General features: G+C 41.5%; 1 protein-coding gene across 2 annotated transcripts in view; it reads right to left on the reverse strand.

Annotated features, from left to right (window-relative positions):
• LOC309343017 (uncharacterized protein) overlaps window positions 1-14,065 on the reverse strand; it is a 275,823-nt gene that overhangs the window by 104,791 nt on the left and 156,967 nt on the right. Inside the window, exon 2 of one of the 2 annotated variants that reach the window (XR_014157067.1) lies at window positions 11,029-11,105. The exons of the other annotated variant lie outside the window; for it this stretch is intronic. The gene's annotated coding sequence lies outside the window, so the exon portion shown is untranslated. The remainder of the gene's footprint in view (window positions 1-11,028; window positions 11,106-14,065) is intronic. 2 annotated transcript variants of the gene reach the window in all.

The following is a 14,065-nucleotide window of genomic DNA, read 5'->3' on the forward strand; positions in this document are numbered from 1 at the left end:
TACCCAAGTAGCATTCTGCGCTTTTAATCCCTTTTTGTATAGCTTCCCAATCTCCTTGCCTTCTCTTATGCTATAATGATCCTCCTGTCCTTTTATTCTCTGTAGACTCCATCATCCCCAAGTAAGTCACCAGCATTTTAATAGCTGAGAACTTAATTATAATTTGAAACAGAGCCACCTAACTACAGATTTTGCTAGGAGCTTCTGTGGGGAATAAAAAAATTAATTTGGCGAAGCATCCAATTACTTGTTCTAAGGGCAAAAGAAAATCATATACATGCCACTGTTAAAACCTGTATTATGTGCTCAGAAATAAAAGACACCAGCCATAGATATCTACTGTACAGCTGGTGTCCCCCACTCACCGTATATTTTTGCTAGAATGAGCTGCCTATTTCTCTGCAAACTAGAATAACAGAATCATAAAACTGTACAGTTAGAAGATGCCCAAGAGTCATCTACTCCAACCCCCTGCAATGCAGGAATCTCAGCTAAAGCATCCATGACAGATGGCCATTGAACCTCTGCTTTAAAACCTCCAAGGAAGGAAAGTCCACTACCTCCAGAGGGAGTCCATTCCCCAGTTCTTAACAGTCAGAAACTCCTTCCTGGTGTTTAGTTATAATTTCCATTCTTGTAACTTGAAGCCATTGGTTCAGGTCTTACCCTCCAGAGCAGGAGAAAACAAGCTTGCTCAATCTTCCATGTGGCAGCCCTTTAGATATCTGAAGATGGTCATATCTCCTCTCCGTTTCCTCTTTTCCAGGCTAAACATACCCAGATCCTTCAACAGCTCTTCATAAGGCCTGGTTTCACAAAGCTTACCTGGAGGTTTGACTATATTAGGTTTTAATGGGCACTAATTCTGATTTGTTCACAAGGAGGTTACGTATATGCCAATGAGCATTCATCCTGATTTGCTTGTGGGCGTTTTGAATTCAATGAAATTGAAATTGAAATGCAATAAAATTCAATATAAGAACTAAAAGAAGCAATAAATTACAAGTAAAGATCACACTGCATCTAGCACATCGTATGGCAAATGCTACGTACAACCAGCAGAAAACCCATTAAGTGATCCACCAAGAAGACCCTTCACAATTTTTGAGTGGTCCACGAGAAAGAAAAGGTTTGGGAATCATTCCTCTAAATGCATTCTTAGAGTAATGAAATGAGTGTTACTCAGCAGAACACTCATTTCAGCTAGAGTCAAGAAAGTGTGTGTTCTCTATATCTACAACTCAGCATGAAATCCATATGGTGTCTGGCACAAAATCTGGCATCCTGACAAACTCAGTTCTTATTGTTTTACAAGCAAATCACTAGCCTTCTAGCTGCAGAGGAAAGCTTAAGGGTGTATGGACAGTATCTGGTGAAATCTACAAAGCTAGCAAGGTCCAGATTTAGGAAAGACATGGCATTCCAATGCTCAAGAAGTATGACTTCAATGTCTTGCATTCTTATTTCACTGTCACAAGTGTTCTTTCCAGGATACTATGCTTGCATTTCCACACTTATTATTTTGTACGGGTGCACCGCTCTAAATTTGTGACCCCATTATGAATGTGTCCTATACAGTGTCAGCCCCACCCAATGCTCACTTATCCTAGGCAGCTGAACTGCCTTCCAGAGGTCACCTAGCCACCTTTACCATTGTTTCTATCTTCACTCTCACAGATTAGACGATGCAAGTGTTGTCCATTGCTAGCTGGTTCTTGCTCCTCCGCTCCCCCTATCTCCCAGGCTCATTGATCGGTACCAGATGTACTGGTCACTGATGCCCTTTGACCTGATATCCTGGGAAGAACACACAAAGGGAGAAAGGCTTCTCGTGAATTTCAGTTCCACACCCCCTCCATGTTAATTGATAAAGTCCTAAACCCAATTGTTAAGCTGAAGTTCCTGACAATTCTTCTCGGATCTTCAGGGAAGGTTCATGGTGTACACCGTGTACACCATATGTATACAGTGTGCACTGCAATACTTGCTCCTGGAGAAATCAAGTGAATAGATTTTACTGTCCAAAAGCAGGGCAAAGCAAGGTTCAGGGAGGTCCTCAATTAAGTGAGAAGAGAAAACTCTCCCCCTCCCTCTCACACACTGGCCACTCAGCCCTTGGAGAATGACACTTTTGTAATCTTTCAAGACTGTCGCCTTTTAACGTATAACATGTCAAACGTGAAAGCTGAGAGAAGACGTACAATGAGGTTACAAGCTGCATGAGACATAACGCTGCCTAAGCCTTTGCCCATCCGCCTCTTGTTACACTTCTTTCAACTAATTGTTCTCACATTGATTCCCAATCCTTCCCTTTGCCTGGTTGTGTGACAGCCTGCACTACCACTGTCAGCATTTGTTACATTGTCCATTGTACAGCCTCTTGTCCAGTCTCCCATCAATTGACTTTCCTGTCATCACCATTTATGTTTCAGACATCATTGTTTCTGCACAACTAAAAGTTCAGGGACACTTTCCACAGCAATTTATTTTCCTCCTCCTCTTCCTTTCCAATTATTATCACTCCCATTTCCAGTTCTTCCACAGTTGCATTGTTCCAAGTTTGCAAATTTTCTGCCTTACAGAATAGGTTTTTCTGTAGCAGCATCCTCTAACATGGTCTTTCTTACTGAACTTAGGTGCATGACTGAGACTTCCTTGCTCCAGCAGGCATATTAAGGTAGCGTTTGTTTTTATGAGAACTATTTCATTTTGCGTGGTTTGTTTTTATGTTCGCCACCTAGAAATGCATATTATTAAGCAGTATATAAATCCCTAAAATAAATCAGCAGTTTGTTAAGATTTTGCATTATCTGTAACATTTGTCAAAATATGATGCTTTGGATTGCTTTATAAGTATTGTAATCCTTTGCCCCAGGGCTGTGCTATATTTGTTGGATATTGAACAAATTATTATTATTTGTGAAAGTTCTATATGTTAGTTTCCATCTGCAAATTTCCACTAACAACTGGAGACTCACCCAGATGCAAGATTGGACCATAACTGTAACAGAGATAAAGATTCCCTTTTGCATTTTGAGACTGAGGCAATATAGGTTAGCTGACAGATTCAGATTTTAAATATTTAGGCCTTGCTTCTGTCTTACCCAGAATGTAAATTAAGTGTACTCAGCTCACTGAAGCCAGGTGCCACATCAAAAAAAGAGGAGAATTCATTTCATTGTTTCCTTATTGTCTAATTAGGTTGTAGCTGATTATCTGTGACATGCTTTTCACAACACCTGACAAGGTAAAAGTAAAATACATGATTCCATAGAGCTCTCGTGTCAAGTTTCCAGAGCAAAAGGAAACAGCCTATCAAGAGTTTGATGAAATGCTGATGATCTGCTTCCATAAGAACCTCTTTATAGATCTGCCACCAAAATTTAAAAGAAATTGAAATTCAGGTTCAACATTAGCTTTATTAACACATCCAGCTGAGCACTGGGGAGAGACTGTGCCCACAATCCCTGATCCTGAATTCTGTGCAGCTAAAGGTGTAAAAGGACCTCTGTGCAATCAAGCTATTTGGTGTGTAGGCAATCTTTGCCCAGTAGGAAACACTGCAAAAGGAGGCTCCCTGTTCATGTGTTGGCATTGTTCAGCTGTTCTGCTGAACTCACAGAAGCCTTGGGTAACCTTCAGACATAATGCCGCTCCCACTTCATGCATTAAGTGAAGACATGGAAATGGTGTGAGCACAGGACTGCCCCCTATCATTAGGCATGTTGAGGTTTGTGACTCATGAGCAGGGCAGTGGATTATGTGCTCCCCCTCCATATTACCTTCAGGAGACATCTGAAGGCAGCCCTGTATAGGGTAGCTTTTTAAGGTTAAATGTTTTACTATATTTTTTAATATGCTGGAATCTGCCCAGAGTGGCTGGGGCAACCCAGTTGCATGGGCAAGGTACAAATTATCATCATCACCATGTACAGGGCCAGCCATCAACTGTCATTCACAGGTTGCTCCCAGAATCACTTGGAGGAGGCATCATGGGTGATGTGTCCCAGACAAGTGTCTGCACTATGACCGCTTTGATGTGCTTTGTAATAACTTCCAAATGTTGGTCCAGAAATTCTGGGAGCCACGCTTTCAGTGAACGTGTTTAGGAGTCTCAATTAAATGTATGAACATTCTGTATTCACATGGCATTTGAATTCTTGTGAACCTTGAACCTTTTTGTTGCAAACATTGTAGAACTTTTTAAAAGAATGTACCGTTTAACTCCGAAAATCTTATTTGCATAATTTCGACCCCTCCATAGCAAACTTCCCTCATTCCTATGATCCAAATGGATATGCACAAGACTGACTTCTTCGGTAGCCTTACATTACAAAATCTATTATCCATTGCAATTGTGGGGTGAAGGTATTTGGGCAGAAATACCCAGGGTCATTAACTGAGGCAACTGAATGGTAACATTGAAGGAGTGGTTGTGCAAATCTAGGCAGATGTCAATCTAGGAATGTTGGATTTTCTATAGAAACTCACTTGCTTGGGGCAAAAGCAATTCCACCAGCGAGTTTCACGCAGTACAGCTTCTTAGATACTAAACAACAAATGGATCACACTCAGCAGCTTTATACGGCTTTTATCATTTTCTATCTTGAGCTGGCAAGAACAGGAAGCAGAAGGATTTATGAAGGATGAAATAGTTCAAGAATAAAATTCCAGAACTGTAAGCAAGTTGGTTCTACTTCCAGCAAAAGCCCGTTCTAATCTGCATTGTTTGCACTGGCCTAAGGAATGGCTGCTTTTAAGGGGATGGTGTCTGGATGAGTAGGATAACAGTTACACCTGCCAGCTGTGCTTTGGTGCACAGGCGAGCATTGCCTCCCTTCTATCTCTCTGACAGTACAGGCTGATCTCACAGATTGCTGTGCTATTTATTTAAACGCCGCACAAAATGATACTCAGAATCTTGTGGAATGAACCAGATTTTTGACAGCGCAGTTTACTCAGAAGAAAATCCCACTGAGTTCAATTAGACTTCATCCCAAGTAAGCGCGTGTAGGATTACGGCTACATGAGTTTTTAAAATGTTTGAATTACAGTTTTAAGTCAAGAAAGAAGCACATTGAGAGATCTCAGGATGAGCATGTACACAGGTAGAAGTTGGTGCTTTCATCGCTTTCGGTGGGAAAAAACCAGTCTGTTAACCACAGCCTGGATAAATAAAAATAAGCATAGTCTCAAAGTTTCCACATTAATGCTGCAAGGAATGGTGTTTAAAATGCTGCTAACTAATTGTTTTAAGTCTAACACTAAATTGGTTACTTTAAATGTTCTGCTCACACACATAAGTAATAGGAGGAATAAATTGTAACATATATCCTATCCTACCTACAAAATATATCCAACACCAACAGTGTGAGAAGCAATGAGAGAAGAAAATCAGTAAATTTATTTTGCTGAACTGTATCTATCCATATCTGGAGAATACGGGACAGAGGTCCATGATATATCTCCAATACAAGCAACATAATATAGAAGCTTTATTTATACCAGAGAACATTAGGAATATATATATCACATATTAACACATTCCCACTGTAGTAATTAATCTTAATTGTTCCTGAATTTTAGGTTTAACTTTCAACAAGTCTATGCACCCTCTGTTTTCTGTTATCTTATTATATTTCACTACACTTTCAATAAACCTATCTGTGAGTGGAAATGAAAATCCAATTAAAATTCTTTGCCCAAACTAGAGTTACATTTGCACCGTATGTCCAAAGCTTAGTCATTGCATAATATGCAATTAAGTTGCAAGAATATAGCCAAGATAACAGTATATCTGTCTTGTGAAATATGTTGGGAAAGCAATGGCAGTATACCAGATTGTACAACTTCCTGGACAAGAATAAGAGATGGATGGTATTTAACAGTTCCAAGTATGCCTGGGAATATATTTTTTTCCTAGGAAATAATCAGCTGGGAAAAAAAGAAGAAAGGGCAAAGGAAACTTGGGTGATTACAATATAATTGATGTGTTGCAGCTGCACCAAGCAGGAAATGCAATTCTAGGGTATAAGAGGTACAGGTCTTCCAGCAGACAGATGGAAATTAATAGACAAGGTACTGTCAAGACATCAATAGAAATTGTGAATCCAGTTTCTGTCATTCTAAGAAGAAGCGCCTAAATGAATGTAGCCTCTTCCTTGCCCCATAGTCCTATCATTTCATTTCAGTCCAACACAACCATACAACTTTCATCTAGCTTATAAAATAATTCATATTTCACACTGAAGTCAGTGTGAGGGATATATGTAATAAGGTGCGTCTGAGAGAATTTTTTCATTGCCCATAAAACAAAATGGCAATGTCATGACAATTGTGTGGTGACCAGGTGGCAAAGTTCACATCTCAAAACGTCAATAGTCCATAATTGGCCCCAGTGTGGTTCCACAGCAGGTCAGTCAGAGGCCAATTTCAGTCATGTGAAAGCACAATAACCTGACTGAAATTGTTTTACTAGAAATATGATTGGAAGGACACCTTATAAAACTTCTTGGCTGTTCATAAAGTTCATAAAATCTGCAGATAGCACACTTCCTCCTAAATATGTCTGGAATGTTTGGCAGCTTGTGTCTTCTAACAAGCACATACAGAAACTGTTTCAGACTCATAATTTTAGGGCAGTATAAGACTATTATATAGGTGTCGCTAGAGATAGGGAGAAATGTATTTGGTTTGGATTTTAATGGGATCCTATGTAATTTGCATTTTCTGAACCAACATGCAAAGCAAGACACAGCTGTCCTTCAAAGGTTGCACTTCCGCTAATTTTGCTGTACAGATCTGCAATTCAAAAATGTCTACCAAAAAAGCATTATGTTAGGGAAAGGTGCACACAAAAAAATCATATCTTAGTGAAAATAACATTAGAATGCACATTACAGAAAATTTCATACTTGCATGTATATTTTTGTACAAACTCACAGATTGATGCAAAAATATGGTGAACTGAATTTAAGGCTGGAAAAATGTGAGAAACTGAGATGGAAAGATTTGTCCTTCGCCAGGAAAAATTGTGCACTGAGTAAGTTTCATGATTCTTCAATACACTCATGATAGTTTGGCTGATGTAAATATAAAAGATTGCGAAGTTCTGAATACAAAATGTATACATTCGTAGCTCTTAGGGTTCAAGTGAAAGCTAGTTGTCATGGCATAGCCTCAGACTTTCCTAAATGTGTGAAGATGCACACATGCCCATATTTCCTAACTTGCTCAGGTCTTTCCTGCCTCCTCATCTTCTAAATGTCTCATGTAGACCTCTTACTCTGCAAACTGTTCAAACTGTCCCTTGCAATTAGGGGTTTTCACATTGCACTCCAGTATAGTTGAAGGCTCTCCACTTTCAGTGCCGTGGAGCTTGAACACAGGAAGTGCAAGGCACTTGTGCTTTCTGTCCCTCCTTCAGCATTTCTCAATGTCTACAGCCACTCATAGATATGAAAATTCATAAGACTGATCAAGGAAGAGATGACTTGGTTTACATCTCCACCAGATGCGAGGCAGCAAGGCTTTTGTGGCACATGAAATGTTGAGCCCTTCAGGACTCTTGACATCTCCAGTCTGCAAGGGGCTCTGAATCAAAACTGTAAACAGCAATCTAATGTAAATCATAGCTGAGAAAACTAATCTTGACTTGGCAGTTCTTGGCCCTAATGTTGCATTTTACAGCGGAAAGGAAGTCAGCGCGACCAAATGTTTGCCTAATATAAGTTCACTGTCAGTGCACACTGTAACCCAGAAGAGCCTTTATTGAAGAAACCATCAGTATGATGGTACATGAGCTGCAATAACCATCTGGCACACTAAATTCAATCAACACCTCATGCAGGTCAAGAAGTGGAAAGCTGCAGATCAGTGTAATTCATAAAACAATGAAGAAAACAGCAGCATGCCTTGGCAATTCTCCAGCCTGACATCCTGCCAGAGAAAAGTAAATTGCCGCCAAGTAACTGGATAATAATCCTAGGTTTACATGTTGCTATAGAAAGTTGAGCCCACTATAAGTGACTATGTAAGATCCTGGAGAAATTCATACAAATGGAACATGCTGATCCAAAAACTAATAGTAGCAGTAGACTGTCAAGTATGCCAAGTGTTGGTTGTCTTAACCGCTGCTTTCAAAGACAAGATTTTCTCATTTACAAAACAAAATGGAGGAAACCATAGAGAAGCTACATCATTATAGAGCAAATATTCAGTGAACCAACTATTGGGTAAACAGTGAGTCCTAAATAGTAATAGGCAAGATGTATTGTATCAAGATGAAGTTAAGTTTTCAGGGGGGATAAAGACTTTGGAGAAATTGAAAAATGAGGAGTAATGCTATAGCAGCTTTCTCCAAACCTGATGCCTTTCAAAAGCAGTCCCAGCTGCCTGGAATTGATGGGAGTTGCAATCTAAAAACATCTGCAGGGCATCAGGTTGGGGGCAGCTGCCTTCCAGTGCCTTATTGCATATTGCATAGCCAATATGTTGCTAGGTTTATGCACACAATATGCACAAATCATTTGCCTGAATTCACATTCTACTTAACACCCTGGCAACATGTATCAGTCTATATATATAGACCAGACAATATACAAAATTTGCACAAAAATGCTCATTGCATGCACTAATGTCAATATTGAATAGGAAAATGCACACAAATGTGTAGGTGGCACGGTAAGCAACATACAGTAAATAAGATGTTTGCATTGATGTCATGTATAGAAACATTCCACCCACTATCCACTCTGGAAATAAACTTTGAGAACCCTAGGGGCCAAGGTCCCTTCGCCCGCCCCCAATAAAATATTTGAGGGGGCCAGCCCCCCATTGGCACCCCTGTTGAGAACCAAAGTTACTGCATATCCTACATTGATCAAAATAATCTAGTCTCCAAATAAGGTTCAGAGCAGATACCTAATGTCAGCAAATGGCACCCAACACAAAACTCTTCCCACTATTTCTCGCCACCCACCCACCCAGAATATTACCACGGTGTGTGTGTGTGTGTGTGTGTGTGTGTGGAGCAGAGCTCATCTCAGATGCTGTTGTAGAGCCTTCACTGAATGCTGTCATAATCATGGACACCATCTGAGGAAACTGAGTCCAATAACTGCACATACAGTTTTATCAGCCCACAGAGTATGTTCACAAAGTTAGCTGAAGGTGTGTAGGATGGGGCAGAATCTGCCCGCTGCCCCACATGCACACACATTCACAGTCACTCATCCTGTATTTCTTGGAAAGAAAGGGCTGAGAATTATCTCCATGTAAGAAAAAAATAATCTCGTATGAACTGTCTCTTGAGAGTCAAACTGGAATCCACATAAGCAATCTGCCACAAGAAAAATAATGAGTTCTGTTTACTGGAGCGGAGACATCCCTTGATTTGTACCTTCTCAATTTCCCAAAACAATGCATTTCAGTGAAATAGATACAAATACAGCAGAAACAATAGTCTTGCTTGATAAACTACTTTACCACTGCTGCCACTATATGCAAGTTCAAACAAAGATATTTACATGGAAATGAGTGGAGGCTCTTTCAAGCAGCATGTTCCCAGTAACTCCAATCACAGCCCACTGAACCCAAAACATTTGTTTCCCAAAAATAAATGCATTTTAAAATTCCAACTGATACACTGAGTTGCACGTACTGCGATCCTTCACTAAACTAGGAGTAGCTGCTACTTATAAGATGACCTCACTTCCCGAGAAGAGAATTAAGGTTATTTGAGCATCTGTGTGCATTCCTTATATCAGACTGGAATGAGTTTATGCTGCCATGGGAAGCAGGCAATGCTCATCAGTATATTACTTCTTGTGAGTCTATATCACATTTGTAGGGAACAACATCTGCTGTCCACAAGACTGTATGAATCCAGAGAATGGCACCTTTGCAACATTTTTGGGAGGGCTGGTGCTGAAGAGGCGCAGCAAACACTTGCCTCACTCTGGCAGTGTGGGTAAAATCCTTATTTTTAAAATTTATTTTGCAGGCGGTGGGGTCTTTTACGTTCTTCTTTCCCCTCTCCAGCTGACAAGGCTTTGTTGCCCCTTCAGGCAGTAGCAGAGTCGCAGGGAGCAGCCATTGGCTTTCTCCAGTCCTATATAATGCCCCGACAGAGATGACGCAATGTCATTCCCAAGTCATTGTAAAAATAAAATAAAAGAAAGAGATGGCAGTTCCCAGTGGCTGCCCTTTCCTGAAAGTCTCTGAATTTCTTGGGGCACTTTAAAAGGCCTAGCATGAGTCTGAAGCATGAGTCTACTTTTGGCCTAGCATGAGTCTGAAGGCACATGATGCTGTCATGTTGTTAAAGCTAAGCATAGGCGCCAACTGCTAGGGGCCGAGGGGGCATTGCTTTCCCAATAAAATATCTGAGAGGGCAGGCCCCCCCCCCCAGTTGATGGGTATTGCTATTCAAATGGTGTGTGTGCACCATGTCATGTGATCGCTTATGCGGGGCAGGGCTTACCTCCCCCCAATACTTTATTCAAGTTGACATCCCTGAAGCTAAGTCTCAACCTTGGATAGAAGAGTGATTGAAAAGCAGGAGTGTATGAGCAAGTGAGTGAGAGTGAACGTTTACCTTCTTAACTACCTTGCTAAAACAAATTCTAGATAAATGTGTGGCTCTGATAACTAGGGACGGAGGAGAAATTCTATTCAATTCACATATAAAGGTGAACCTACCTAATTGCCCCTTTCTGAAACAATATGAGAACCAAAACACACCCCTCCTTTAAAATGCACACTTCCTTGAATTTTGCAACAATAAAATGTACCAAAATACACATACCAGGGTAAAACGTGCAATAAAATGCATATATATGTGAAAATAACATTAAAAAATTCACTAGATTAGGCTAAATTACTTTGCAAAAATGAAGGTATTAGGCGAAAGGGCATTCAGTTTTGTGTATATTGGGATACGTTCATAGTAACATGCTGGTGATTTTTTTATGAAATTAAATCTTTCAAATTGCAAACTGATGTGGAAATGTAGAAAACTGAACTTACATGAGGAACTGAAAGAAATCTAAAACAGCAGTTTCATTCATCCTTCCCAATGGCATAAAGGTGGCATAAGTTGCATTCTGCAGAAGGAAGGGAGAAGACAGGTAGTTGTGAGGCACAGAGCTAGATCACAGGTCTCTTACAACATCATGTCTCAGCAATCGCAATTTTCAGTATCTAGTGACATTCCCCCCCCCCCAATATTCTACTAGAATGGCTATATGCATATTATATATGTATAGTAGCTCTAAAGTGATCAAGGAATGGCCATGTTGACTACTACCCCTAGCACAATTAATACTTTCTTTGCCAACTGTTGGTTCAAAAAATGTATATTGTTGCAGGCCACCCCAATCTTTGAGCAGCACAAGATTCCAGGGGTTCTAGGTGCTTAGCCAGGGTTCGGTTTCCTCAGAATGATGGACAGCGGAGACTGTGGCATCTTTATGATATATGTTTTATTTGCACATATATACCACCTGAGCCTGTGAAGAAGGGGCTCACAGCGTCAACACCCCAAGAAGGTCTTGCTTCTCCCATGGCTGCAGCCTTGGATCCCAGCAGAAATCAAGCCTGGCTCTGTCTCTCACTATCACCTAGGAGAGGTGGTTATATGGTGGACATATTGGTGTGGAGGCCAGTCGTGGCTCTAAAAAGAAATTATCTGCCAAGCAGGAGAAGAAACCAAGATCCTGAATATTGCGCCTTACAATAAGGAAACACAGCTATCCTTTTCGGAACAAAAATGTATGAGGAATGAGGTGTCATTTAACAAAGCCCTAAGTAATCCTGTGCTACACTGGAAACAGTAATGTCATGCAAGGCCCTTCTCATTCTGTGAAGCTGTGGATTACCTTGTTTGCCCTCCCATCAACATTTATTCTGAGAAGCAGTTTAGCACAGCTGGAAGGATTGCAAAAGGCAGCAGTATGTTCCTGTGTTTTTGTTTAACCACATGAACCCCTCACAGATACCAAAAGTTGCACTAAATGCACCCTTAGAAACTTGAAAGCCGGTTTCTAACAAAGATGCAGGGACAAGTAGCGCGTATGGAGGGAGAAAGGGGGAGACACGGTTTTCCCAAAGGAAATGCTTGCCCACAATGAACTTTATGAACTTTTAAAGAATAAAATGCAATGCTGCACACTATTCACATCATTCACATCATGCCTGTACACATAGCATTTATTATCTTTGTGAATTACTTAGATGGGGTAATTTATATTCCCTGCCTTAAAAAAAAAAAAAGTATAGTACAAAAGGGCAAGAAAGGAATTTGGCTTCCTTTATAACAACAAAAATAGCAAACCTTTAAACTGTATGGGCTGCTCCTGCCTTCTAACAACACAGATAAAAATTAAGTTATTTTCATGCCTTATAATAAAATAACTATGTGTTCTTTCTTGGTTTGTCCATGTTTAAAGCAAAGAAACCTTGTTGTCTTCTGCAAATGGATCACCTATGTGCTGGTTCATCTGCACTCCCCTCTGCATCCTCCTAAGTCTGCCCTGCTTGACATTTTGTGCTTCATTCAAGGCTCAAAGTGCTGCATGTGCCCTCAAAATCCCCTCCACCCTGTGCAAATATTCTCAAAAATCGAGAGTTCTTTGCACTGTGTTCATTGGGGCAACACAACTGAGGACTCTGGCAAACAGGCACATGTGTTGTTGTTTCTTCTACTTGTTGGATCTGCTCCACAACCACCAGCTCTGGCTGTGGCTCCATTCTGATCTACTCATTATTATAAATGGCAAGTCAGAGAAAGATGCCTTGCGATGGATGATGTGATGCACCACGTGGAAAAACAGGGTCTTCCTACCCATGTCATGTTTCCAAGATGCCCTTGGGGGCATGCATGTAAATGCAAAGATGCCTTGAAAGATTGCTTATTTTTATGCAAAAGAATTTATATACTGCTTACTAGTACAAAAAAGAACTCTAAGCAGTTTACAAGATCAAATCATAGTGTCAGGGAACTGCCATCGGAAAGACAGGAGGTGGAGGGGCTCTCAGAAGTCAGGAGAGAGTCAGCAGCAGAGGAAGGCACCAGCAGGGGGAGAATGGGAGATCAGAGAGAGAGGGAGGCGAAGGAATGGCTCAGGGAGTCTTCTAGCGATAACAGCGGAGAAGTCTCAGGACCTCCCATAGGTACACCCACTCCTCGCCGGAAACTGTCGCGCCGTGAATCTAGACGACGCGTTTCCGTCAAGGAGCTTTTATGCTGGAGTAAATTCCGTAAACGCCCACTGTCGGATTCTGCCAGCGATTGACGGAGCCATGCTTAAGGGCTCTGCTAAAGACAGAGCTTTGCTAAACTGAGCAAACTCTGAGGGACTAAGCTTTTACGCACAAGCAGCTCATCGTCCCATCACAGCAATCCGACAGTCTCTGAAAGCAGCTTGTGCAAGGAGGGGCATCATGAGCAACCCAGCCGGAGCCGGAGAAGCGGGAGGAGCTGGAGCGGGTCCAAGCCTGGAAGAAAGGTACAGGATGTTGGAGGTCCAGCTAGCGCTGCAAACGGCTATGCTCGAGGAGAGGAGGGCTCAGGGGTGATCCCAGGAACTATCAAGCCCTTTAGGACAGAGATGCAATATGCCCTCAATCTGCAGTTTGATGACCTTCCTGATGAGGAATCGAGGGTAGCGTTTGTGATTGGCCATCTCGAAGGGGGGGCAAAAGACTGGGTGAGACCGCTGATGGCAGCTAATAATGACGCCCTAAAGGACACAAGGAAGTTTTTTCGCGCCATGGATCTGATGTTTTCCAGCGAGATTGAGCAGGGAGTGGTGCGCAGACAGTTAATGGGGTGTAAACAAGGGAGCCGATCTGTCCGTGAGTACTGGACTGAGTTCACCATGCTGCTCCATAAATTGGGTTGGGATTTGTCGGCGGAACCGATACAAATGCTGTTCGAAGAAGGACTATCTTCGGCAGTGAAGGACGAACTTTCCCGGGCGCCCAGAGCGGAGTCTATGGACCAGCTGACTAAATCCGTGCTGGCCATAGGAGCACGCCAGGAGGCGAGAGCCTTGGAGAAGCG

This window comes from Podarcis erhardii (assembly GCF_964252035.2).
Source record: "Podarcis erhardii genome assembly, chromosome: 5".
Lineage (NCBI taxonomy): Eukaryota > Metazoa > Chordata > Lepidosauria > Squamata > Lacertidae > Podarcis > Podarcis erhardii.